General features: G+C 36.7%; 1 protein-coding gene across 11 annotated transcripts in view; it reads right to left on the bottom strand.

Moving 5' to 3' along the window:
• NFIB (nuclear factor I B) overlaps positions 1 to 26,728 on the bottom strand; it is a 244,489-nt gene that overhangs the window by 79,607 nt on the left and 138,154 nt on the right. The window lies entirely within an intron of this gene.

Below are 26,728 nucleotides of genomic sequence, written 5' to 3'. Positions count from 1 at the left end.
AATTATAAAGGGAATTAAAGACAAAAGCTGAAATTAATAATATGGAAAAAAGAGGAATATTTAAAGCAAAAAAGGAAATATGGTTCTTTGAAAAGTCAAGCAAAACAAAAAAAAAATCATTTACAAGCTTCAAGTACAAGAATAGAAGGGAGACATAACCTTAGAAACCAAATGCAGTAAAAGAATTATGAGAGATTAAAACATGCAACTTATTGACTTTGAAACTTAAATGGGCAATTACTTACAAAACTAGAAGTAACCAAAATTCAGCAAGTGGAACCTGAACCAAACAATTTGTACAGTGGTTCCCAAAATTCACTGATCATTGAGGCCCATGGGGTTCTTGAAAAACAATTTGTGCTTGGTATCCACTCCCAGCTATTCTGATTTAATTGGTATGGATGTGTCCCAGACATGCAGATGTTCTAAAAGTTCCCCAGGTGATTCCAATGTGCAACAAAATTTGGGGACCACCATGCTAGTCTCTTGGTATTCAAAATGTGATTCCAGAACCAAATGCATTGGCATAACCTGAGAGCTTATGCAGAAGCTCAGGTTCCACTGAGATGCTTAGAATTGGCAGCTTAATGAGCTCATGTGCACTTTAAAATCTGAAAATCGTAGGACAACATGAAAAAGTATTTTAAAAACCACCTTTAAAAATGGCATCAGGTACAGACGGGTGCACAACTAGAATTGAGCTATCCTTTACCTTGCCTTCAAATCTCAATGCTGTTTACAGTCTCCCAGGCTGTAGAGAATGATGACAACTACCTTATGAAGAAGGCTCTCTCATAACCCTTCATTAGGACAGCAAAGTTTAAATAACTAAACTTGCAATGTCCCTTATCAAAACAAAGCAAGCAAACAACCAACCAAAAATGTTATGCATTTATGCAAACATAGGTTGCAGTTAAATGCAACTTTGAGAATCCTAGATAAAATTGAATGCATTCAATTCATATATTTAAACTGAATATAATACTGTTATCAAAAGAATGATACACTATATTATCATTAGAGTTTATTTCAGAAATGAAGGTAGTTCACTGTCAGGAAATTTATCCATATAATAAAGAAAAAATTAAAAAACAAACAAATGACAACAAGATACAACACATGATTATGTCAATTGAGGCTCAGAATATACTTGACTCCACAAAGAGAAGAAGGCTTCCCTGATAACAAATCTCAGCAGAAAATGAGATAAAAGCAAATGATAAAGACTCTTTGGCAAAAGCCAAAATAAATCATCCTGAAAGGACAAAATCAGTCTGCCATTCTTAGTTATCCAACCTCTTCAAACCTCTTCCTCTTTTCAGTCCTTAAAAATGTAGTCTGTAATAAACCAGTAACAAAAAGGCAAATATTGTATGATTTCACTTAGGTGAGGTATCTAGAGCAGAAAAACTCCTAGAAACAAAGAAGAATGGGGGAAGAGAGAAGGGAGAGTTGTTATTTAATGGGTACAGAGCTTCAGTTTTGCAAGATGAAGAAGTTCCAGAGACCAGCTGTCCAAGAAAATGAATAAACTTTACACTACTGAACTTTACACTTAAAATGGTAAATTTTATATGTATTTTACAATTATAAAAAAAAACATGATCTGCAATTTGAGACCCAGATAATTGTTATTGTTGTTGATATTTATATTCAAGAACTGCATTTTACATAGGAAATTATGTCTCTTATTATTACTTGTTTATATTAAGTAATTTAATATTGTAATACTTACAATACTTGGCTTGCATGCTAAGTTGCTTCTGTAGTGTCCAACTCTTTGCAGCCCTATAGACTGTAGCCTGCCAGGCTCCTCTGCCCATTACTTAGACATAAATTTCTGCTTATTATTTTCATTATTATTCTATTGGGCTTCCCTGGTGCCTCAGATGGTAAAGAATCCACCTGCAATTCTTTAGTTACAGGAGTTACAGGATCGTTATAACTATCAGTATATATCCAAGGATTTTCTCTTACTAATTTTTTTTCTTTTTTGGTGCATCATTTTGTCAACTGCAACAAGTTTTCAAGAAAATTTTTTACAAAGAAAAAAATTTTTCCTTTTCTATTTTTTGAGACAACAAATAATAAAGAATATATTTATATCACCTTTGACTAGAAATAAAACTCCTCAAACATTAAAAGAAATTCAGGTAACTGTTTTTCTCTAATCTCTACAAGATTCTCCTTTCCACTTATGAAATACAAAAACTGCAACAGCATAATATTTAGATATTATTACTATTGGCTGGGTATATCAGCCCTTTTAATCGGCATATTTAGATCATTTTTAGCTCATAAAAGTTTTCTTCATTTGTCCTTGATTCTATTTCTTTCCTAAAAGTTCTGATTTCTTAACAAGAAAACCTAAATTAATGTTTGATTTTCTATTCTTCCATCATAAACCTTTTTCCTAATTTCAACCTCTTTGCTCTTTTCCTTTACTTTTGGAACAAACATCTCAAGTTTGTCCTCTGTATCAGTGATTATTTGCACAATATCAGTTACCTTTTTTATTTTCCAATATAGATTTTAACTGTATGAAAAGTTTTAGATTTCCTGCTAATTTTTCTTAACTCACATGATGTTCTGTTCATTGAAGTGCTTCTTTCATCTGTTCATTTTATGTAAGCCCCTTTTCTAAGGAAATAAAATGTTTCTCTGAAATTTTCTTCTGGTTCTTCATTTTTAAAGGTAGGTTCTTCTGTATATTAATGATAGACCCTTTCCCTTGTTCTTCAGTATTTCTCCAAGGACATAGTTGGTTGTTTACTTATAGGTCACTCAAATTTAGGGTTGTGCTTCAAAAAAAGCATACAGTTTTTTAGACTGAGAGAGAGGGTTGTAGAATTAACATAACTGGATGTGGATTCTTTCATTATCATTTACTAGCTGGATAAATTTGATTAAATTACTTAATATAAACAAGTAATAATAATGATGATAATAATACAACAGTGGCTACCATTTATTGAGTGTTATATGACAGGTTCTGGCACTTTAAACTCTATATCAGTTCAATTTTCAGGCTTTTTTTTTTTTTTAATGACTCTGAATAAATACTTAAATTCTCTACTCCCCATCCCCTGCCTCCAATTCTCATTTGTGAAATGGGAATAAAGATAGTAATGCTGAACTCACAGATTTCAAGCGACTATTAAATAAAATATATGTGTGAAGGTTTGGGGTTTAATAAATGATTATTTGTGATGGCAGTAGTAGTATGAATAACAGTAGAATTTCCAAAACTAATCAATTTCTAGTGACTGCTGGTCCTTCACCTAATGAACCTTTACTATGAAGTGGAGGGCTGTTCTCACCCCACTCTAGATATGGAAGATCCTACCTAGTAGTACATGAAAACCCTCACTTTTCTGTAATGCATGGCTCTGGAAGGACAGATGGGAACAAGTTTACAAAGGGCCTTCCCTGTTGTATTAAGGAGTTAGACTCTAGCACAGAGTGGATAATTTTTGAAGGACTCCTGTTAGGAAAAGTAATCAGACTGCTAGATGCTTTCCTATACTCTTCACTCCCTTTCTATTCCTCATTTCTTAACCCTGTTGTTCTCTGGGCTTATAGTCTTTTAAGTTGATATAGAAAAAATGCTCTGAACCTGTGGTATGGTAATGCAATAGAATCAAACTTAAATGTCTTCAATTTCTCAAAGAATCAAACTTCTATCTTTCATGAATTAAAAGATATGAACAACTTCACTTTTTAGGTTCACTCTAACTATGCTAGTAATGTGGTTATAGGATAAGCCTCCAACATTCTGTCCTTCAGCCTCAGTTTTTGTGTACTTAGAAAAAAACTTTTTAAGGCTTTATATATACTCATGGAAGTTTTAGTGAATTGTGGGATAATCTGAATGAGAAATTAAGCCAGAAGGGTAGACTTTATATTAGATAGCTAATGATCATTATTTTGCTACATGCCTAAAAAGACCTAGCGTGAAGTCTCACTACTCTAAGTTAAAATTCTAGCAGGCTTTTTTTGGTAGAATTTGACAAGTTGATTCTGTTTACATGAAAATATAGAGGCTGCTGCTGCTAAGTCGCTTCAGTCGTGTCCGACTCTGTGCGACCCTATAGCCAGAAACCCACCAGGCTCCCCCATCCCTGGGATTCTCCAGGCAAGAACACCGGAATGGGTTGCCATTCCCTTCTCCAATGCATGAAAGTGAAAAGTGAAAGGGAAGTTGCTCAGTTGTGTCTGACTCTTAATGACCCCATGGACTGCAGCCCACCAGGCTCCTCCGTCCATGGGATTTTCCAGGCAAGAGTACTGGAGTGGGGTGTCACTGCCTTTTCTGGAGGACATAAAGATAATTTAAAAATCTTATTATAAACTTACAGAAATCAAGAAAACATTTGATATTGGCAAAAGATAGATCAATGAGATAGAGCAGAAACACACATAAATACATGGCTTTGGACATTTGATAAGTATTTATTCTCTTCATTTTCATATACATAGATATATGTATATATAATAGGTAGATATACAATTTATTATATGTCAATTATACCTTAATAAAATATAAATAAATTACCTCTTTAATCTAAAAACAATGGGGTTGAAATTTTTAGAAAGTAGTATTTCCAAAAGAATCACAAATGAATAAGGAATAGTCAATATAGTCAGGAAAATTTTTGAAGATAATGACTCCCATTAGTCCTGCAATTTTCACAACTTCTAGAAAGCTACCTTACCTGCTTACACATTCATGATCATATAAACTCTAGGAACATTTTGATGTTTATACCAAACAAAAGCATGAAATAGCAAATAGACCTTCTCTACAGTTCATTAGATTGGGAGAAGAGAAAAACTGGACCTACTTGAGACTGGTATCCTGAACCAATAATGATATTAGAGCACTACAATTCTCTGTCTGATACATCCCTACAAAATTTACCATCAGACATGCTACACAAGTTAGAAGTTCAAAACATCGGTCAGTCAGTCAGTCATGTCTAGCATGTAGTTTACCTCCAGGGCAGAAGAAGCTCACCATGACTGTCTCTATGAAACACTCTGCTTGTCCTGACTTAGGTCAGATTCTGGGTAATGTAACCTCAAGAACAGGTTAAAATGTGTTTAACCTATCATTGGTCTAAGCCTCTATTGCACAAGCCTTGAACACTGCTGGACATTGTCTCTGTCTAGGGACTGCCTTAGAATACCTGGTTGACAAATGAAATTATACAGTCTTCACTTGAAGGTGTTCAGAATCTACTAAGTAAAAAAGACAAGTGCACCGTGATAAAGGTGCCATTGTTGTAAACTGTACTGCAGAGAGTGTCTGGAGAAGTTTCACTGGCGAAGCATCAAGGGAGCACAGGCAGAAAAACACCGCAAAGACAGAGGAAGGCACATGGTGAATGCAAAGGCTGGGTGCAAGGTCCACGTGGGCAATGGAAGGGCAAGCAGAGGACACGCCATTATGGGCTGCAGTAGATGCCATGGAAAGATTAGGTTTAGCCTAGAGTGGGAACCTTTAACACAGACAGGGGAGGAGAAAGAAAGAATCAGATGCTCACATTCTGAAGAACACCAGGGCTCATTATAGAATGTATCACAGGGACTGAGACCCAAGGCAAAAACACCAGTTACAGAGATTAGGAAAATTATTTTAAAAATCTAGGTGCTCTAGTTAAAAGGACAGAGTGTCAATATTTTCTAAAATAACACATTAAGATTCAGCACTTAAAAAATATGTTGCCTTCCTCATCTGTTATAAGAGTAACCCCCTCAATGGTCTTTCCTCATCTCTCTGCTTCTCTCTCTACATGCTCTCTCAAAAATTCATGGATAGTCCTCTATTCACCAGTCAACACTAGGTAAAGCAATGTAACTCATGTGGGTTATTTCCAGATGTCGACTAGGGACATATTAAATGTAAAATAGCAGAATGCTATCTGCTAATATGTCAGCAAATTTGGAAAACTCAGCAGTGGCCACAGGACTGGTAAAGGTCAATCCTTATCTCAATTCCCAAGAAGGGCAGTTCTAAAGAATGTTCAAACCACCAGACAACTGCACTAATCTCCCATGCTGATAAGGTTATGCTCAAAATCCTGCATGGGGGCTTCAGCATTACATGAACTGAGAACTTAAAGATGTCCAAGCTGGGTTTAGAAAAGGCAGAGGAACCAGAGATCAAATTACCAACATTTGCGGGACCATAGAGAAAGCAAAGGAATTCCAGGAAAACATCTACCTTTGTTTCACTGACTATGCTATAGCCTTTGACTATGTGGATCATAACAAACTGTGGAAAACTCTTAAAGAGATGGAAATTCCAGGCCATCTTACCTGTTTCCTGAGAAACTTGTATGCAGGTCAAGAAGTAACAGTTAGAAGTTTGTATGGAACAACTGACTGCTTCAGGATTGAGAAAGGAGCAGGACAAGGCTATTTATTGTCACCGTTTATTTAACTTCCATGCAGAGTACATCATGAGAAATGCTTGGCTGGATGAATTACAAGCTGAAATCAAGATTTCCAGGAGAAATAGCAACCTCAGATATACAAATGATACTATTATTCTGGCAGAAAGCAAAAAGGAATTAAAGAACCTTTAGATGAGGGTGAAGGAGGGGAGTGAAAAAGTCGGCTCAAAACTCAATATTAAAAAAACTAACACCCCAATGTTCATCGCAGCACTGTTTATAATTGCCAGGACATGGAAGCAACCTAGATGCCCATCAGCAGACGAATGGATAAGGAAGCTGTGGTACATATACACCATGGAATATTACTCAGCCATTAAAAAGAATTCATTTGAATCAGTTCTAATGAGATGGATGAAACTGGAGCCCATTATACAGAGTGAAGTAAGCCAGAAAGATAAACACCAATACAGTATACTAACGCATATATATGGAATTTAAAAAGATGGTAACGATAACCCAATATGCAAAACAGAAAAGGAAACACAGATGTACAGAACAGACTTTTGGACTCTGTGGGAGAAAGCGAGGGTGGGATGTTCAGAGAGAATAGCACTGAAACAAGTATACTATCAAGGGTGAAACAGATCACCAGCCCAGGTTGGATGCATGAGACAAGTGCTCAGGGCTGGTGCACTGGGAAGACCCAGAGGGATGGGATGGGGAGGGAGGTGGGAGGGGGGATCGGGATGGGGAACACATGTAGATCCATGGCTGATTCATGTCAATGTATGGTTAAAAACCACTACAATATTGTAAAGTAATTAGCCTCCAACTAATAAAAAAAAAATGAAAAAAAAAAGACAAAAACAAAACAAAAATAAATAAAAAAATAAACTAACATCATGGCACCTGGCCCCATCACTTCATGGCAAATAGAAGGGGAAAAGGTGAAAGCAGTGACAGATTTCCTCTTCTTGGGTTCTAAACTCACTGTGGATGGTGACTGTAGCCATGAAACCAGAAGATGTTGGCAGGAAAGCTATGACAAACTTAGATAGTGTGTTGAAAAACAAAGACATCACTTTGCTGGCAAAGGTCCATATAGTCAAGCCTATGGTCTTTTTAGTATTCACATACAGTTGTGAGAGCTGGACCATAAAGAAGGCAGAGCACCGAAGAATTGATGGTTTCAAACTATGGTGCTGGAGAAAACTCTTGAGAGTTCCTTTGGCAACAGGGAGATCAAACAAATCAATCTTAAGGGAAATCAACTCTGAATACTCATTGGAAGGACTGATGCTGAAGCTGAGGCTCCAATACTTTGGCCACCTGATGCAAACAACCGTCTCATTGGAAAAGACCCTGATGCTGGAAAAGGCTGAAGGCAGAAGGAGAAGAGAGTAACAGAGGATGAGATGGTTCAGTGGCATCACCGATGCAATGGACATGAACTTGGGCAAACTCCGGGAGATGGTGAGGGACAGGGAAGCCTAGCATGCTGCAGTCCTTGGGGTAGTAAAGAGCTGAACACAACTTGTCGAGTGACCAACAACAAGCAGAATACTTTATTATGTCCTAATAAAGAGGATCATTTATTCCTTGCTTACTTATTTAGAAAACATTGTTCAGTTTGAAAGAATTCAATTCAGAAAATGACTGCAATCCAAAATACAAAACTTTGAAACTAAAAATCTGCTATACCTACAAAAGTGCCATAAAATAAACAATGGAGCCAGTACATTATGTCACTCATCACTGGCACATGCCAGGGACCTCTATACCTCACCAGAGTAAGGGGCTCTACTGAGACAGAATGAAGCTCAGAGAAATGCGTAATTCATACCATTTGCCATGTGACTTCCTTGTGCCAAACTTCCGTGGGGCTTCTCTCCCTGGATTTCCTGAGATCCCTAACCCCCAGATTACAACACACCCCCCTACCTGAGTCTCTATCATAGCTTTGAGTTCCAGGCCTTTTTCTCCTAATGGCTCATAAATACTTAAAAAAAGACATAAAAATTGCAGCTTTGCTGAGATATAATTCACATACCCTTTTAAAGTATATAATTTAGTAGTTTGCAGTATATGCAGAGTATATCTACCTAATTCCAAGTCATTTTCATCACCTTAAAAGGAAACGCTATACCCATTATCAGTCACGTGCCCATTTCCCTCAATACCTCTAAACCCCTGCCTTTACAGATTTGTCTATTCCAGACACGTCATATCTGTGGAACCTACGATGCATGTATTTTAAAATATATATCATATCATTGCTTATTTCATGTCATTAACAAGTGTGTGTGATGATTTTAATGATGATAAGATCAAATCTGAAAGTCAAGTGGTTTTTCTGTGTTCTTCCTCCTGACTGCATTGGGGAAATGCATGTACTCAGGTAATGAGTACAAGTGAGGAAGGGGCTGTCTCTATTAGAATCAAGAGTTGGAAATATCTCAGTGTAAACAGGAATGTGTCCCTAATTCTACACATAAGAAAATGAAAGAGTGCAAGGTCCCTGAAGACCAGCACATGAGTTAAAAGACTCAAAAAGATTTGAAAACAGCTTTGAAAAACAAAACCTAATTTTTTTTTTGTTAAATTCATCAACCACTAATGATATTATGTATTGGGTTGGCCAAAAAGTTTGCTCAAGTTTTTCTGTGACACTGTATGGAAAAGCCCAAATGAATTTTTTGGACAACACAATAAAAGCCAATAAGAATCAAATTACCACACAAAAGTATTTGCTTAAGTTACTTGATACCTTGATACTTTTTGATAGCTACAGAAAAAGAAATGAGGTTTTAGTTGATTTGCCTAATAACTTGAAAACACATTCTTCAATCTTATGAGGTAGAAACAGATTAAAATCTAGGGTGTGTGTGTGTGTGTGTGTATATACATACATATATACGTATATACATATATACCCATATACACATATACATACACACACACACACACACACACACTCTTAGTATTTTATTCTGCTATCAATATACATGATCCCTTTTCCAAGCATGATGCTCTCATATGCAAGTTGGGGTCCCCTGGGTGCCTTTGTATAGGACGATCCATGCAGCAAGCTTAGCTTCTGCGGAGTTCAGTGATTTTAACTAGCCTGGAGCAAGTCCACTCTCTTCGTGATACTGAACAATCTCAGCTTTCCAGTTGTGAGGAGGAAAATGCTTTGCATTATTAAATTGTAGCCATATGCTGCAAAAGCCGACCTTGTAAATACGGAGAGGGAAAAGAATTTAAATTGAGAGGAAACTTCAGATGCAGGCGGTCATTGTATAATAAAAGGAACCTGAGATACCTGAGTGAAAGGTCCATCACCAAACTGCCAGGGGCAGAAGGCTGAGCCATAACCCAGCCTAGGTGAGTCATGAGGGAGAACGCTTTTCACATGGGGACTCTAGCCCTCCCTGTGGGGAACCTAGACACTCAGCAAAGAAAGTGAAACATACTTTCCAAAATTTGACAAACTGCAACTTATTTAGGTTCAAGGCCTCTTCAGAGTTTTCTAGAAATAGGTGCAGTATAAAGTAAGTGCATGCATGCAAGCTAAGTCGCTTTAGTCGTGTCCAACTCTTTGCAACCCTATGGACTGTAACCCACCAGGCTCCTCTGTCCGTGGGATTCTCCAGGCAAGAATACTGCAGTTGGTTGCCAAGTCCTCCTCCAACAGATCTTCCCAACCCAAGGACTGAACCTGCATCTCTTATGGTCTCCTGCATTGGCAGCCAGGTTCTTTACCACTAATGCCACCCAGGGAAGTACATAAATTAAGTGCCTATATCAATATATTTTCATTTGGACTCTATGTTACCTTATGATGATATTGTTTCATATACCACAAGATCATTCTATGCAATTATAAAGTGAGGTGCTGGGAAAAAAAACAAAAAACAAAAGCTTGAGTAATTAACTATAGCCCAAGAACTAGTTCTTTCTGTCACAGCTTTGCGAAAGGAAAAGTAGTTTTTAGGTTTAAATTACAGTTGTGACTGTGTATCAAGTGGGTCTCCGACCTATACAAACAAATGTAAAGCATATGAACTTCAAAAGAGGGAAGGGAAAACACAATGGAGGCACTGCGGTCCAGCAGCTATACTAACCTGGCCATGAAGCCTCCTCCTTCACCAATGCCCTGATCCCACACCTCAGAAACTCAGCTGACATCTCTCCCCAGGCTCATTCCCACTGAGGCAAGGATTACTCGAGTCCCCTCCATCATTTCCTTACCACCTGCCCACTGCCCTTGGTCTTGGCAACTACAGCTGTTGAAACACTGCCACCAGGGACTCAAGTGTGGTTCTCTCTGTGAATGCCAGGGGACCCAGACTGTCCTGCCAAGTCATCTCAACACAAAGCTTTTTCCTTTCTTTCTCTTCATGGCATACTCACCAATACTTAGACCAAGCCTCGTCAAGGCCAAACTTTTCTCATCATTCACAAAGCAATGTACCATAATAAACTGTATTATCTATCGGGGGTAAGGAAAGGTAAGGACAAAGGTGCCAATAATGCAGCAGAATTACTACTGATTTAAGGTTTTGACCCATAAAAAAATGAGTTAATTTAATTTGCCAATAACTAATTGGGATCTTGGGCAAATCACTTAATCTCTCCGCACTGTTTTCATACGTAAAGTAGAGAATTGAACTAGCCATGGAGAAGCTTCAACAATCTGCTTTTTGGAGTCATGTTTCCAAGCATGTGTCAAACAAATAAATATACTGAATTATAGTAGTAAATCACCCATTTAAAGATGTTAGCAGCTTCAGGGGGTTATAAACAAATATAGATAAAACATAAAGCACCCATCATAATACAGGTAGAGAAGCCCCACTCTGCCTGGGACAATCCAACAAGACATACGGAATGGTGCGGACATAAAGGATGAACAAGAATTTCTAGGGTGGATATGGCAGTCCTGGAAGAGAAAGGGCAAATCACGTGGAGGAAATGGAAAGGAAAGGAATCTGGTATACTTACATTTACAGCATTTAAAGTCATGACCTAGAACATGAGTATATAAGCAGCAAATGGATACGCAGAGGATGAGAAAGGATCCTGAGAGAGAACTTATGGACAGTTCTAGCCAAGGGTGTCTGGGGAGATTCCAGTAGCCCTGGGGAGATAAAGTCTGGCAGAAAAGAAAAGGAATTGAACTTTGAAGTTGTTACCCAGGGGACACAGGGTCCAAAAAGTCCAAAATGTCCAACAAGAAGTTGGGCACTTAAAACATTAGGAGACAGACCTGTTCCAAAGGCAGGTATCTAAGAAAAATGAAAGGTGAAGGAACTTAAAAGTCACAGTGGGGATTGAAAACATAGAGAACTAAAGACAGAAATCTGTTAATCAGTAACTAAAAGAAAACATTAAGGTTCCTGGATTACCAGGAAAAGGCCCTGTTTTCAAGAGCACAGGCAACAAAAGCAAAAATAAACAAACGAGACTGTATCAAACTAAAAGACTTCTGCACAGTGAAGGAAACAATAGTGAAAAGGCAGGCTATAGAATGAGAGAAAACAATTACAAACCATAGATCTGACAAAGGGTTAATCTCCAAAATATATAAGGAACTCCTACAGCATAAGAGCAAAACAAAACAAAGACGAGGGCTTCCCTGATGCCTCAGACAGTAACGAATCTGTCTGCAATGAAGGAGACCTGGGCTCAATCCCTGGGTAGGGAAGATCCCCAGAAGGCGATGGCTATCCACTCCAGTATTCTTACCTGAAGAATCCCATGAACAGGCATGGCAGGTATAGTCCACAGGGTCACAAAAGAGTCAGACAGAACTGAGAAACTAACTCATACACAGCATAACAGCAAAACAAACAAACAAAAAAGACAACTAATAACCTGATTTAAAATGGGCTAAGGACTTGAATAGCCTTTTATTCAAAGAAGATATACAAATGCCCAACAGGCATATGAAGAAAGGCTCAATATCACTAACTGTTGTGAATTCCAAATCAAAATCAAAATAAGATCTCACTTCACATTCGTCACAATGGTGGCTCAGATGGTAAGAATCTGTCTGCAGTGCAGGAGACCTGGGTTCAATCCTGGGCTGGGAAGATCCCCTGGAGGAAGACATGACAACCCACTCCATTATTCTTGCCTGGAGAATCCCATGGACAGAGGAGCCTGGAGGGCTACAGTCTATGGGGTTGCAAAGAGTCCAACACGACTGAGCGACTAAGCACAACATTATCAAAAAATAAAAATGAGAGTAAGTGCTGTGGAAAATGTGGAGAAACTGGAATCCTTGCACACTGGTGAATGCAAGTGTGAATGCAAAATGGCACAGCCATTATGAAACACAATATAAGTATTCCTCAAAAAATTCAAAGCAGAATTACCATATAATCTAGCAATCCCAGGTCTAGGTATGTATTGAAAAGAATTGAAATCAGGATCTCAAAGAGATACGTGCACTCTCATTTTTATAATAACCAAGATGTGGAAACAACTTAAATGTCCATTAACAGATGAATGGACAAAAATACATGGTACATGCATGGTTAGTCGCTCAGTCACGTCTGATTCTTGAGACTCCGTAGACTGTAGACCTCCAGGCTCCTCTGTCCATGGGATTCTCCAGACAAGAATACTGGAGTGGGTTGCCATTTCCCTCTCCAAGGGATCTACCCTATCCAGGAATCAAACCCGGGTCTCCTGCATTGCAGGCAAATGCTTTACCAACTTAGCTACAAGGGAAGTCCATATCTTATATACATACAGTGAATACTGTTTAACCTTTTTTAAAAAAAAAATATGGAACTTTTGCAGTATGCAACAATATGAATGAACCTTGAAGACATGATGCTAAGTAAAATAAACTAGCCATAGAAAAACACCTACATGAGGAATCTACAATAGTCAGTGTCATAGAATCAGAGTGGAATGGTGGTTGCTAGGGGCTGGGGAAAAGAGGAAATAGGGAGTTACTAATCAACAGGCAAAAAGTTTCAGTTAAGATTAATACACTCGAGAAATGTGTTTTACAATACTGTTTCTAGAATCACTTAAAAATTTCTTAAGAGGGAAGACCACATGTTAAGTGTTCTTGGTGAACTAAATTTTTTTTTAAAAATTAAACCAAGGGAAAGTTTTTCAGTAGCACATCATCAATTAAATCAAATGTTCAATAATATGGAAACAGGAATAGAATGGAAAGGAACCACACTGGGTTCAGGTCATAAAAAGTGAATTTAATGAGAATCATTTCAAGTAGGGACAGAAGTCCAATTGTAGGAGAAGGTAAGTAGAAATTTTAATCTTTTATATTACGTCATGAAAAAGAAGAGCAAGATGGGTCACTTGGTTGAAAGGGGTTGTCTGAATGAGGGCCAAAAGATCTAATTTTTTTTTTAAGTAAGAAATAAGTTACCAGAAAGGAGTTAACAGAATAAGGGAGTTATACTGACAGGACCAGGAAGAGTAAGGGATAGAGAAAATTTTCAATGGAGAGAGCTGGTACCTTGTATGTAAATGTAAGTAGGAAGATATTTATACAAGTGAATATAAGAGACTAAGAAACAAAGTGTTGCCAGTGGGAGAGTAATCTCAAAAGATACATTTGTACCCTTTCTCATGTCACTATGAAAAACTATGTAACAAAGTTTCATTCCACATTCCCTGTCATGCCAAAAGGCTTAAGGAAAAAACTGACTACTATAAAACCATACTTCTATTCCGCCTTGAGACTTGAAATATGTTTCTTTTGTCTCTTTGATATAATCTCTAATATTCTATTCTTATGCATCTTATCTTGATCTGTAACTTTATGTCATCTGAAGTCTTGAGGGGAGTACGGTGTAACAATTTAACACATTTTTATTGGGATTCACATCAAATGACACTTCCTGCAGAAAGTCTTCTTGATAAACCCAGCTGCAGAGAAAGTAGGATGAAAAAGTCCTCCCTTTTACCTTTCACCAAGCACCTGCTACTTGCCAGATAAGCTTTCCCATTTAATGCTGACAACTGGCATGAGTGTGGTTGACTGTGCTGAGGTACAGAGAAGGGGGCTGATCTGGTCATGCTCCTCATGGCCCTTGTGATCACTGTAAAACCTGGAGCCTTGATCCAGGGGAAATTTGTAATTCCATTAATTGTTATTTCTACTCTGAAAGTGAAAAGTGATAGTCACTTTTTTTTTTTTATTAGTTGGAGGCTAATTACTTCACATTTCAGTGGGTTTTGTCATACATTGACATGAGTCACTTTTAACTGCAGACACACTTCAGAAAAGTGTCCGACTCTGTGACTGCATGGACTGTAGCCTGCCAGGCTCCTCTGTGACCCCATAGACTATAGTCTGCCAGGCTCCTCTGACCATGGAATTTGCCAGACAAGAATACGTGAGGTAGCCATTCCCTTCTCCAAGGGATCTTTCCAACAGGGATCTGGCCCAGGTCTCCTGTATTGCAGGTGGATTCTTTAACATCTGAGCCATCAGGGAATACACTCCTTACAATGGCTGGCAATAGTAACTCACAACTTCAAACTCCATAACACATGAGTTGTAGCACTAAGTGAAACTAGGTTTTCATGATATGTGTAAAATATTGTATGTACTTATGGATAGAAACTTTTGAGAGAACAAGGTTCATATGTAAATCACTTCTGAATCTCCCACAGCATCTAGTCTAGTGCCATATACAAAATAGATGTCCATTAAAGATCTGAGGCTAAAAATCTACCTACAGACAGCTCTTTCAAGGCTGTTTATTGTTCTTGGTGTGGAATGGTGCAGGACAAATGGCTGTCTCTACTCATATAGAGCTTAATCCATTCACACCCTGTCTCCTGGAATGTAATAATCAAATCTTAAATCAGCAATCAGGTAGCACTCAAGTAGTAGTATCTGTAGCCTAACAGGGCAGATAATTGGGACAACATAGATAAATCTGCTTTCATGTCCTCATAAAATATTTCTAAATTGTCTTTTTCCTCCAAAATTAATATTACAAGTAACCATACCAAACCTATTGCAGAGGCTAAGCATGGTGCCAACTGCTATTGGATCAACTTTTGAGGAGTGGGTTGTACAAGAGTACCCATAATGCTTGGGATTCCCAGGTGGCGCCAGAGGTAAAGAACCCACCTGCCAATGTAGGAGACATAAGAAACATGGGTTCGATGCCTGGGTGTGGAAGATCCCCTGGAGGAGGGCATGGCAACCCACCCCAGTATTCTTGCCTGGAGAATCCCATGGACAGAAGAGCCTGGTAGGCTACAGTCCATAGGGTTGCACAGGGTCAGACACGACTGAAGTGACTGAGCATGCATGCGCACAGCCATAATGCAAACTGTCAAAATCAGTAGCTAAGAACTATATGCCCTTCCAGACCTTTTAAAATTAGTCTGTTAACAAAACACATTTCCCATCTGCCCCTCCTCTGCTCTTGAGTTCCACCCTAAGTTTGAACATTTAAGAAATTTACTGAATGTGATGCCTTCAAAAAGTTAAAGGATAAAGAAGAAAAACTCCTCTGAAACAAAACCTGTTAGGAAAAAATCCTTTGATTTTCACACTGACTCCCATAGACCTCATTCTCAAATTACTTAAAAGCTTTACCTATAATGTGAGGTCTTACTACAGTTAACCAACCCTTTCACTGTCTTTCTACTTATGCTTTTATGAATAGAAAGCCTGTTTATAGCCTGTTGCATATTGTTAAGAGCTGAAGTTTGGAATTACTTCTATGTATCATGAAATAGTGCATTTCCCACCCCTATTAAAACAACAACAACAACAACAACTTGATTCTGGTGGATACGATCAATGAGGATATAAGAAGGAATGGGTATGAACTTATAAACTGAGGAGTGAATGGACTATTATTAAAAAATCAGAGTAAATATTTCCCTTTCTCTGATTTTAAACATGAATGATATTCTAAAATAAAACATGCTCTGAGGTTATTTAGAACCTATGGTAATAGTTCTGCCATCATATGCAAACAGCAAAGAAAAATGCTGCATTATCTCTGTAACTATTAAGAGAGTATTATTTGTTCCAAATGCTAAATTTCGACAAAAACAAAGTGAGAAGTCAAATATAGGCCCTAGGGATCCCTGTAGATGATAACTACAACTGCAAATGCTAGATTTCTTGATAATTATTTGGTTGATTAGTTTCATGACAACCCTTTGGCAACTTCAATCTCAGTATCAATAAAGTTGAGTAAGGGAGAGATGAACCGCAAAAAACATTTGATTTAAAAAATTTCTTAAATGCAAAACTAGCATATTATTATAGTCAATAGATACTACTGTGGACCAAAGGAAAAACCAAAGAAAAAATACCTTGAGACATATGAAAATGAAAATGAAACACACCAAACTTTATGGGCTGCAACAAAAGCAATTCTAAGAGGAAAGTTATTGTGACAAACGTCTAACTCAAGAAATAAGGAAAATCTAAAATAAACAACCTAAATACACATCAAGGAATTAGAAAAAACAACAAATGAAGCCCAAAGTTAGTAGAAGGAAGAAAAAAACAAAGACTAGAACAGGAATAAATGAAATAGAAAGTAAAATGACAATAGAAAATACCAAGGAAATTAAGAGCTGGTTCTTTACAAGATCAACAAAATTGACAAACCTTTATCTAGACTCACCAAGAAAAAAAAGATACATGCCTTCACTAAATAAAGTCAGAAATGAAAGAAGAGATATTACAACTGATTCTACACAAATACAAAGTGTCATAGGAGATTACAATGAACAATTATACTCTATGGAATGAACAACTTAGAAGAAATGGATAAATTCCTAGAAACATACAACCTACCAAGAGCGAATCATGATGAAATAGAAATTCTGAACAGACCAGCTACTAGTAAGGATATTTAATCAGTAATCCAAAACCTCTAAAAAAAAAATAAAAGTTCTGGACTTCAGTGAAATTTTTTTGGATGTGTATTTTATTGTTTAGAAATTTCCAACAGAGCAATCATTAAGTACCTTTGTCAGGAGATGTCTACAAGAATCTAGATTGGAAAATGAGGACAGGCAGGACTGTCAGCTCTTCCTGCAAATCCACACAACATTGAAACAAACAGCAAGCCTTGAGGTATAAGGTGATGAGGTGCAAGACACAAGGTCTACCTAGCATCCTCCACGTGTGTGCAGACCTAGACGAACAGTAGAAAACTTTACAGATGTAGATTTCAAGCACAACCCCAAATCACAAATGACTTTCTTTGGCAGTGCCCAACCAAGACACCAGAATACAATCTGCAGAAAACCAAATCTATCATGATCAGCTATTCCCACCTGAATACAGTTAACCTACCAAGAATTCAAAAAAGAATCAATACAATCCTTCTCTAACTCTTCCCAAAAATCAAAAGTATGTACAAACTCATGAGGTTAGTAATACCATGGTACCAAAATTACAAGAAGATGTCATGACAACAATAAAAAATTATACACCAATATCCCTAATGTACATAGATTAAAAAAACCCTCAACAAAATATTAGCAAAACAAACTCAACACCACATTAAAATTATACACCATGATCAAGTAGGATTAATTCAAGTGATATAAGCATCATTCAATAACCACAAATCAGTCAATGTGATATACCACATCACAAAAGGGAGGACAAAAATTATTGGGTCATCTCTATAGATGCAAAAAAAGTATCTGACAAAATTCAACATCCATTCATGATAAAAATTCTCAACAAAGTGCATACAGAGAAAATGTACCTCAACATAATAAAGGCCATATATGATAATCCTGCAGCTAATATCACACTCATTGGATATTGGAAAAGCTGAAATTTTTTCCTCTAAGATTATGAATAAGACAAGGATCCCCACTGGCTCAAGTTTTATTCATCATAATATGGGAAGTCCTAGCCAGAGCAATTAGAGAAAGAAGAAGAAATAAATAAAAGGCATCTAAATTGGAAAGGAAGAAGCAAAACTGGTACTATTTTACAGATAGCATAATATTTTATATTGAAAACCTGAAAACTCAATCAGAAAACTGTTAGAACTAATAAATGGATTCAGTAAAGTTATGGGACATAGAACTATTACTCAAAAAATTGTTGTATTTCTATATATATTAATAATGACCAGAAAAACAAATTAAGAAATAAGAAAACAATCACATTTATAATTACATAAAAAAGAATAAAATATCTAGGAATAGATTTAACAAAAGAATTGAAAGAACTCTGTGTTGAAAACTACAAAACATTAATGAAAGAAACTGAAGAAGACACACATTAATGGCAAGATGCTCTGTGCTCAGGGATTATAATAATTAATGTAATTAAAATGTCCATACCACCCAAAGCAATACATAGATTCAATGCAATCCCTATCAAAATTTCAATGGCATTTTTCACAAATATAGAACAAGCAGTTATAAAATTTCTATGGAAGAAAAAGAAATCCCAAATAGTCAAAGCAGCCTAGAGAAAGAAGAACAAACCAAGAGGCATCTTATCCTGATTCCAAACTGTATTACAAAGCTATAGTAATTAAAAGAGTGTGGTATTGGCATAACACAGACCTGTAGATCAGTGGAACAGAATAGAGAGCCCAGAAACAAACCTAAACATACAATATCAATTAATTTTTAACAGTATGAAAAGGCAAAAAGGTAGGACACTGGAAGATGAATTCCCCAGGTTGGTAGGTGCCCAATATGCTACTGGAGATCAGTGGAGAAATAATTCCAAAAAGAATGAAGAGACAGAGTCAAAGCAACAGTACTGCCAGTTGTGGATGTGACTGGTGATGGAAGCAAAGACCAATGCTGTCAAGAACAATATTGCATGGGAACCAATGCTGTCAAGAACAATATTGCATGGGAACCTGGAACGTTAGGTCCATCAATCAAGGCAAACTAGAAGTGGTCAAACAGGAGATGGCAAGAGTGAATGTTGACATTTTAGGAATCAGCAAACTAAAATGGACCAGAATGGGCGAATTTAACTCTGATGACCATTGTATCTACTACTGTGGGAAAGAATCGCTTAGAAGAAATGGAGTAGCCATCATAATCAACAAAAAGAGTCCGAAATGCAGTACTTGGATGCAATCTTAAAAATGACAGAATGATCTCTGCTTGTTTGTTTCCAAGGCAAACCATTCGGTATCACAGGAATCTAAGTCTATACCCTGACCAGGAATGCTGAAGAAGCTGAAGTGGAACGGTTCGATGAAGACCTACAAGACCTTGTAGAACTAACTCCCAAAAAAGATGTCCTTTTCACTATAGGGGACTGGAATGCAAAAGTAGGATGTGAAAAAATACCTGGATTACAGGAAAATTTGGCCTTGGAGTACAGAATGAAGCAGGGCAAAGGCTAATAGAGCTTTGCAAAGAGAATGCACTGGTCATAGCAAACATCCTCTTCTAATAATACAAGAGATGACTCTACACATGGACATGACCAGATGGTCAATACTGAAATCAGACTGATTACATGCTTGGCAGCCAAAGATGGAGAAGCTCTACACAGTCAGCAAAAACAAGACTGGGAGCTGACTGTAGCTCAGATCATGAACTCTTCACTGCCAAATGCAGACTGAAATGGAAGAAAGCAGGGAAAACCATTAGACCATTCAGGTATGACCTAAATCAAATCCCTTATGATTATACAGTGGAAGTGACAAATAGATTCAAGGGATTAGATCTGATAGACAGCGTGCCTGAAGAACTATTAACGGAGGTTCATGACAATGTATAGGAGGTAGGGATCAAGACCATCCCCAAGAAAAAGAAATGGAAAAAGGCAAAATGGTTGTCTGAGGAGGCCTTACAAATAGCTGTGAAAACAGAGAAGTGAAAGGCAAAGGAGAAAAGGAAAGATATACCCATTTAAATGCAGAGTTCCAAAGAATAGCAAGGAGAGATAAGAAAGCACTCCTCGTGATCAGTGCAAAGAAATAGAGGAAAACAATAGAAAGTGAAAGACTAGGGATCTCTTCAAGAAGATTAGAGATACCAAGGGAACATTTCATGCAAAGATGGGCACAAAAAAGGGCAGAAATGGTATGGACCTAAGAGAAGCAGAAGATATTAAGAAGAGGTTGCAAGAATACACAGAACTATAAATAAAAGATCTTCATGACCCAGATAATCATGATGGTGTGATCTCTAACCTAGAGCCAGACATCCTGTAATGTGAAGTCAAGTGGGCCTTAGGAAGCATCACTATGAACAAAGCTAGTGGAGGTGATGGAATTCCAGTTGAGCTCTTTCAAATCCTGAAAGATGATGGTGTGAAAATGCTGCGCTCAATATGTCAGCAAATTTGGAAAACTCAGCAGTGGCCACAGGACTGGAAAAGGTCAGTTTTCATTCCAATCCCAAAGAAAGGCAATGCCAAAGAATGCTCAAACTACCACACAATTGTACTCATCTCACATACTAGCAAAGAAATGTTCAAAATTCTCCAAGCCAGGCTTCAAGAGTACATGAACTGAGAACTTCCAGATGTTCAAGCCGGGTTTAGAAAAGGCAGTGGAACCAAAGATCAAATTGCCAAGATCTGCTGGATCATCAAAAAAGTGAGAGTTGCAGAAAATTATCTACTTCTGCTTTACTGACTCTGCCAAAGCCTTTGACTGTGTGAGTCACAACAAACTGTGGAAAATTCTGAGAGATGGGAATACTGGACCATCTGACTTGCCTCCTGAGAAATCTGTATGCAGGTCAGGAAGCAACAGTTAGAACTGGACATGGAACAACAGACTGGTTCCAAATCAGGAAAGGAGTACATCAAGGCTGTATACTGTCACCCTGCTTATTTAACTTATATGCAGAGTACATCGTGAGAAACGCTGGGCTGGATGACGCACAAGCTGGAATCAAAATTGCCAGGAGAAATATCAATAACCTCAGACAAGCAGATGACACCACTCTTACGGCAGAAAGTGAAGAACTAAAGACCCTCTTGAAAAAGTGAAAGAGGAGGGTGAAAAAGGTGGCTTAAAACTCAACATTCAGAAAACTAAGATCATGGCATCTGGTCCCGTCACTTCATAGCAAATAGATGGGGAAGCAATGGAAGCAGTGACAGATTTTATTTTGGGGGGCTCCAAAATCACTGCAGATGATGAATGCAGTCATGAAATTAAATTTTCTTCTTCAAAGAAAAGTTATGACCAACCTAGACAACATATTAAAAATCAGAGACATTACTTTGCCAACAAAGGTCTGTCTAGTCAAAGCTATGGTTTTTCCAGTAGTCACATATTGATTTGAGAATTGGACCATAAAGAAAGCTGAGCACCAAAGAATTGATGCTTTTGAACTGTGGTTCTATAGAGGACTCTTGAGAGTCTTTCGGACTAAAGGAGATCAAACCAGTCAATCCTAAAGGAAATGAGTCCTGAATATTCACCGGAAGGACTGATGCTGAATCTGAAACTCCAATACTTTGGCCACCTGATGCAAAGAACTGACTCATTTGAAAAGACCCTAATGCTTGGAAAGACTGAAGACGGGAGAAGGGGATGACAGAGGATGAGATGTTTGGATGGCATCACCAACTCAATGGACATGAGTTTGAGTAAACTCCAGGAGCTGGTGATGGAAAGAGAGGCCTGGCGTGCTGCAGTCCATGGGGTCGCAAAGAGTTGGACACGACTGAGCTACTGAACTGAACTGAACTGAATTTTTAACAGAGGGGCCAAGAATATACAATGGGTAAAGGGCAGTCTCTTTAATATACTGTACTAGAAAATTTGGACAGCTAGATGCTGAAGAATGAAACTGGACCACTATCTGATTGTACTCAAAAACTAACTCAATGGATTAAAGTTCTGAATGTAAAACCTGAAACCATAAGACCTCTAGAATAAACACAGTAAACTCCTTGATGTTGGCCTTGGTAGTGATTTTAAAATCTGACACCAAAAGCAACAACAGCAAAAAAGAATAAACAAGTGGGACGACATCAGACTAAAAAGCTCTGCAAAACAAAGGAAACCATCAACAGGATGAAAAGCAACCTACTGAATGGGGGTAACTATTTATAAATAATATATCAGATAAGGGTATAATATCCAAAATATATAAAGAAATCATACAACTCAATAGTAAAAGAATCAAAGAGGCTGATTTAGAAATGGACAAAAATCCTGAAAAGATGTTTTCCAAAGGAGACATACACAGATACATAAAAATATGCTCTATATCATTAGTCACCAAGGAAATGCAAATCAAAACCACAATGAGAACCTTGAACTTGTTAGAAAGGCTATTATCAAAAAGAGAAGACAAGTGTTGGAGAGGATATAGAGAAAAGGGTGGGAATGTAAATTGGGGCAGCCACTAAGGAAAAGAGAATGGAAGTCACTTGAAAAATTAAACATAGAAATGGATATGATCCACTGATTCTATGTCTGAGAAAATGAAAACACAAATTCAAGAAACACACACTCCCATGTTCATTGCAACATTATTCACAATAGCCAAGACAGAAAAACAACCTAAGTCCATTGATGGGTACATTAATAAAGAAATTGTGATACGTTTGTGGTGCACACATAAAATAGCATATTATTCAGCCATAAAAAAAACCAAAATCCTGTCATTTGGGACAACATGGATGGACTTGAGGGTATTATGCTAAAATGAAATATGTTAGAGAAAGGCAAATACTGTATGATCTCTCAAATATGGAATTTATATAAACATAAAATAATGTCTTAAATGCAAGATAAGCATAGTGCTAGTTAATAGATACACTTTATTTAACTTATTCAATTATTTATTTAGTTACATTTTTATTTCAGAAAGGATATAAGGTGACAAACTATTTGACATTTACTCAATATATGATCTTAGTTCCCAGAGATTTTGCCAAACTACATGCAAAAGCACCTCACAAAACAACACAAGCATCTGACAAATTTTGCAAAAAGGAAAAGTAGGAGAAGTCCATGGTCATTCTAGGTAAGAAAGCTCTGGTTAGTGATACTTAGAATGCTTCATAAGTTCTCAGTATAGAATCTGCAAAAAGTGTCCTAGGATTCAATGTTTCCTTGTTATATTTCCAAGAGACAACTCCCCTCAAACCAACACTCTTTCTGAACTCCAAAATGAGGCATCCACTTCTAGCTGACTGAGGGGCGAAATCCAACTTTTACATTGTCTTGTTTTTCTTGGAAAGCAACTACCCCAGGACTGGGCAAGAGACTGAGATTGGGAACTCTAAAAGCTCACAGCCCAAGGAATATAGAGACACAAAATAATATAGTACGTCGAAGTTCATTTCAAAAGAACATAATCCAATCACACACCTTCTAAAAGTGAAAGTGGAGGTTTTAATCATTCAAAATAAAATTAGGTCTGTGTCTAAGTTCCTTAATTAATGGTTTATTTTCCTTTGGTCCACAACAGTTGTTTGCTATAGTTGAGATAGGACTCTTGCAGTTTTTTGCTTAGAAGGGATTAATTTACTGTTCAAAAAGAAGCATCTAGATATAAACATACAACTTTTGACCCCCAAATAAATAAGAAAAATGTGAATCATACGAAAAATGTGAATCATACAAAAAATGAAGTAGTCTAGTGTTTCTTAACCAAAATAATACTGTCGTGTCCTTGGACGAAGTCATACTTTTGGGCACCTTATCCCAGGAAAGATTATGGTGCCCATCCCCACTATGTAACAAAGAATAAACACAAAACATTAAATCACAAAATATTGATGGTATAAGGAAATACTACAAAGACTAATTAACTTATTCAAGTATTTCTATAGTTCCATTTTTATTCCAGAAAGGATATAAGGTGACAAATTATTTGACATAAATAATGTTAAATAATACATTATTTGTACTTTTAAATAATAAAAAAATATTTTATTATTTAAAAAGAAACAGAAACAATCAAGATAAAACATCTCTATTTTTTCTCAATTAAAAAACTACTTAAATGCATTTAAAAATAGTAAGTATCAAATATTCTTCCTCCCCCAAAATGTATAGCTTTTGTTCAAATACCTGTGACTAGTTTGCTTACTAAATACGGATCTCAAGAAGGCAACACTAAACACTAGTTTTAGTTTTAAAAACTAAAAGCCTATCTGTAGACTCCATACTACAATATGAAGAGCTTCAGGGTCATGTTTCAGAAGTTCTTCTGAATCAGCAAGGAAGTGTCTCCATGTCAGACAGTCATGTCTGATGCTGGAGAAAATCCAAGCCAGAGGGATGCCCCATTTGTGGGAGACTTGTGCACCTGCACTTACAGGAGGATTGGATGTGATTTCCACCTTCATGTCAACAGAGGGAAACAGATTTCAAAGAGACTTTACCTTGAGAAGATCTTGAATTTTTGCCATCTCTTCCCAAGTTGTTATGCAATAAACACAGAAGTAGAAGGTAGCAATGTCCAGAGGTTGCTCATCTTCCAGTGGAAAACTACCAGTGATAAGACAATGCTCCCACTCAAAGCAATCTTTTTCAAAAGTTTACTTTCTGTTTGTTACAACAATACAAACAGCAAAGTGATCTGACTGTTTCATTGCATATGGTAGTAAATTGCATTTGCCCATAAAAATATGGAGCCTTCTTCTTATACTAAATTTGAACTTCGGAGATTTCCCACTTCAGCCAAAGCCAGAAAGCAGCTGAACAGAGGCTCCTAGAGATAAATTATGCTCTAAAAATACCAAACAGGCTTATATTTATGAAAAGAGTTTATAATAATAAGTATAATTTATCCCTATTGATTGCAAAACAAAAATCTTAATAAGTTATGATTTTTTTCACATTTCCAATTAGAAACTATTTAATATTCCTAGCAACTTGATTTATTTCAAGGTATTACAGACAAACTCTTACTTTTATCAAACAGAATTCCTTCATAATCTCTACTGTTAGACCAAAATATAATGATACACAAAGCAAGTTAAAATGATGGAATGCTTCTGAATCATCAAAATCTAATTTTATTCCACTTAATTTTGATATTTTGTATGTTTTATTATAGTCTATCTCTGAAAAAACTGGTAACCAATGTACAATTTACATGTACAAGGTATTCAAGGAATCATAGTATGCATTTACCTACAACATTCCAGTCTTAAGACATAGTTCTCAAAAGGTTGATTTCTAAGGAAAATTTAATAGAAAAAAAAGATAGAGATGTTTCATCTTGATTGTTTCTGTTAGCCATATTATATGGAAACAGATACATTAATAACTGCTACACTGAATGTAGTAAAGGAAAAATTTAAGCAAGTTTCTCAACAAATACTGAAAAATCAAATTCTGTCATTGCATAACTATTCTGAGATTATTCATTCAGCTCAAGCACAGAACATTTTTAAGCGAGCATGATTCTTTCTGTACATGTTCAGAAATGCATTTCAAACAATAACAGCTTTATTAATTTCAAACCAAGCTGTCATTCAAATGCAAAGAACATATCCTTTGTTTAGTCTGACTTACAATACTTATCAACTCTTTTTCTAGTAAAGGTTTTCCTCCCTCCCAGTTCTTTGCAAAATGAGTAACGAAGTTTTTAAAAATGTTTGGATACAATTCACTTTTGGTTATCATGCTACGCAGAGGAAATGTTAGTCAACTGAAAAGAAGAAACTTTGGTAACGTTGAACACACTGAAAGCTGGCAAGTTTTCTCCACTTTAAGAAATTTCTGACAAAATTTACTATATTCTAAATAATTCACCTTTGTGGTCTCATCCACACACAAAAATAAAATAATCAATTTAACTGGAAATGTCATTTAAATTCTTTCAGTTTTTAAATGTTTTGTTAGCAATTTGTAGTCATATTAAATGATTTTGATGAAAGCAAAGAAAAATCAACTTTATACATTTTAAACTATAATTAGAGATTTTTTATCTTTGAAGGATATACTACTTTTGTCATATAATATGATTCTGTGCAATATAGAAGAAGTTAATATGTTGGTGAAAATTTGTTTCCTAAGATAAAAATAAAGAACAAAATGTAGGCAAGGAAGAATCCTGCCTTCAATCTTTCAGGAAGAAAAAATGTATTAACTTTGTATCTTTACTTATGTATTTACTTGCTATATCTTTCTAATATCATTTTAAAGCAAGAATGTTCTGACATATTTTTTTGTAATTTTGAGGATTTTTCAGGTATTTCAACTTCATATTAGCAAAGTATTATTATAGGAAGATCAAGCAATTAAGGACCTAAAACTGGGTCGACCTGTGGAAACTTTTATCATTAACTTTTATAAATCTGGGGCTTATTTTCAATGAACAGACACATGAGATCCTTTGGGGACGTGGAGGGTATATGTGATTGATTTGAA

Source organism: Cervus elaphus, chromosome 29 (assembly GCF_910594005.1).
Source record: "Cervus elaphus chromosome 29, mCerEla1.1, whole genome shotgun sequence".
Taxonomy (NCBI): Eukaryota; Metazoa; Chordata; class Mammalia; order Artiodactyla; family Cervidae; genus Cervus; species Cervus elaphus.
Note: the sequence above shows the minus strand (reverse complement) of the source record. Positions and strands in the feature narration are given on the sequence as shown.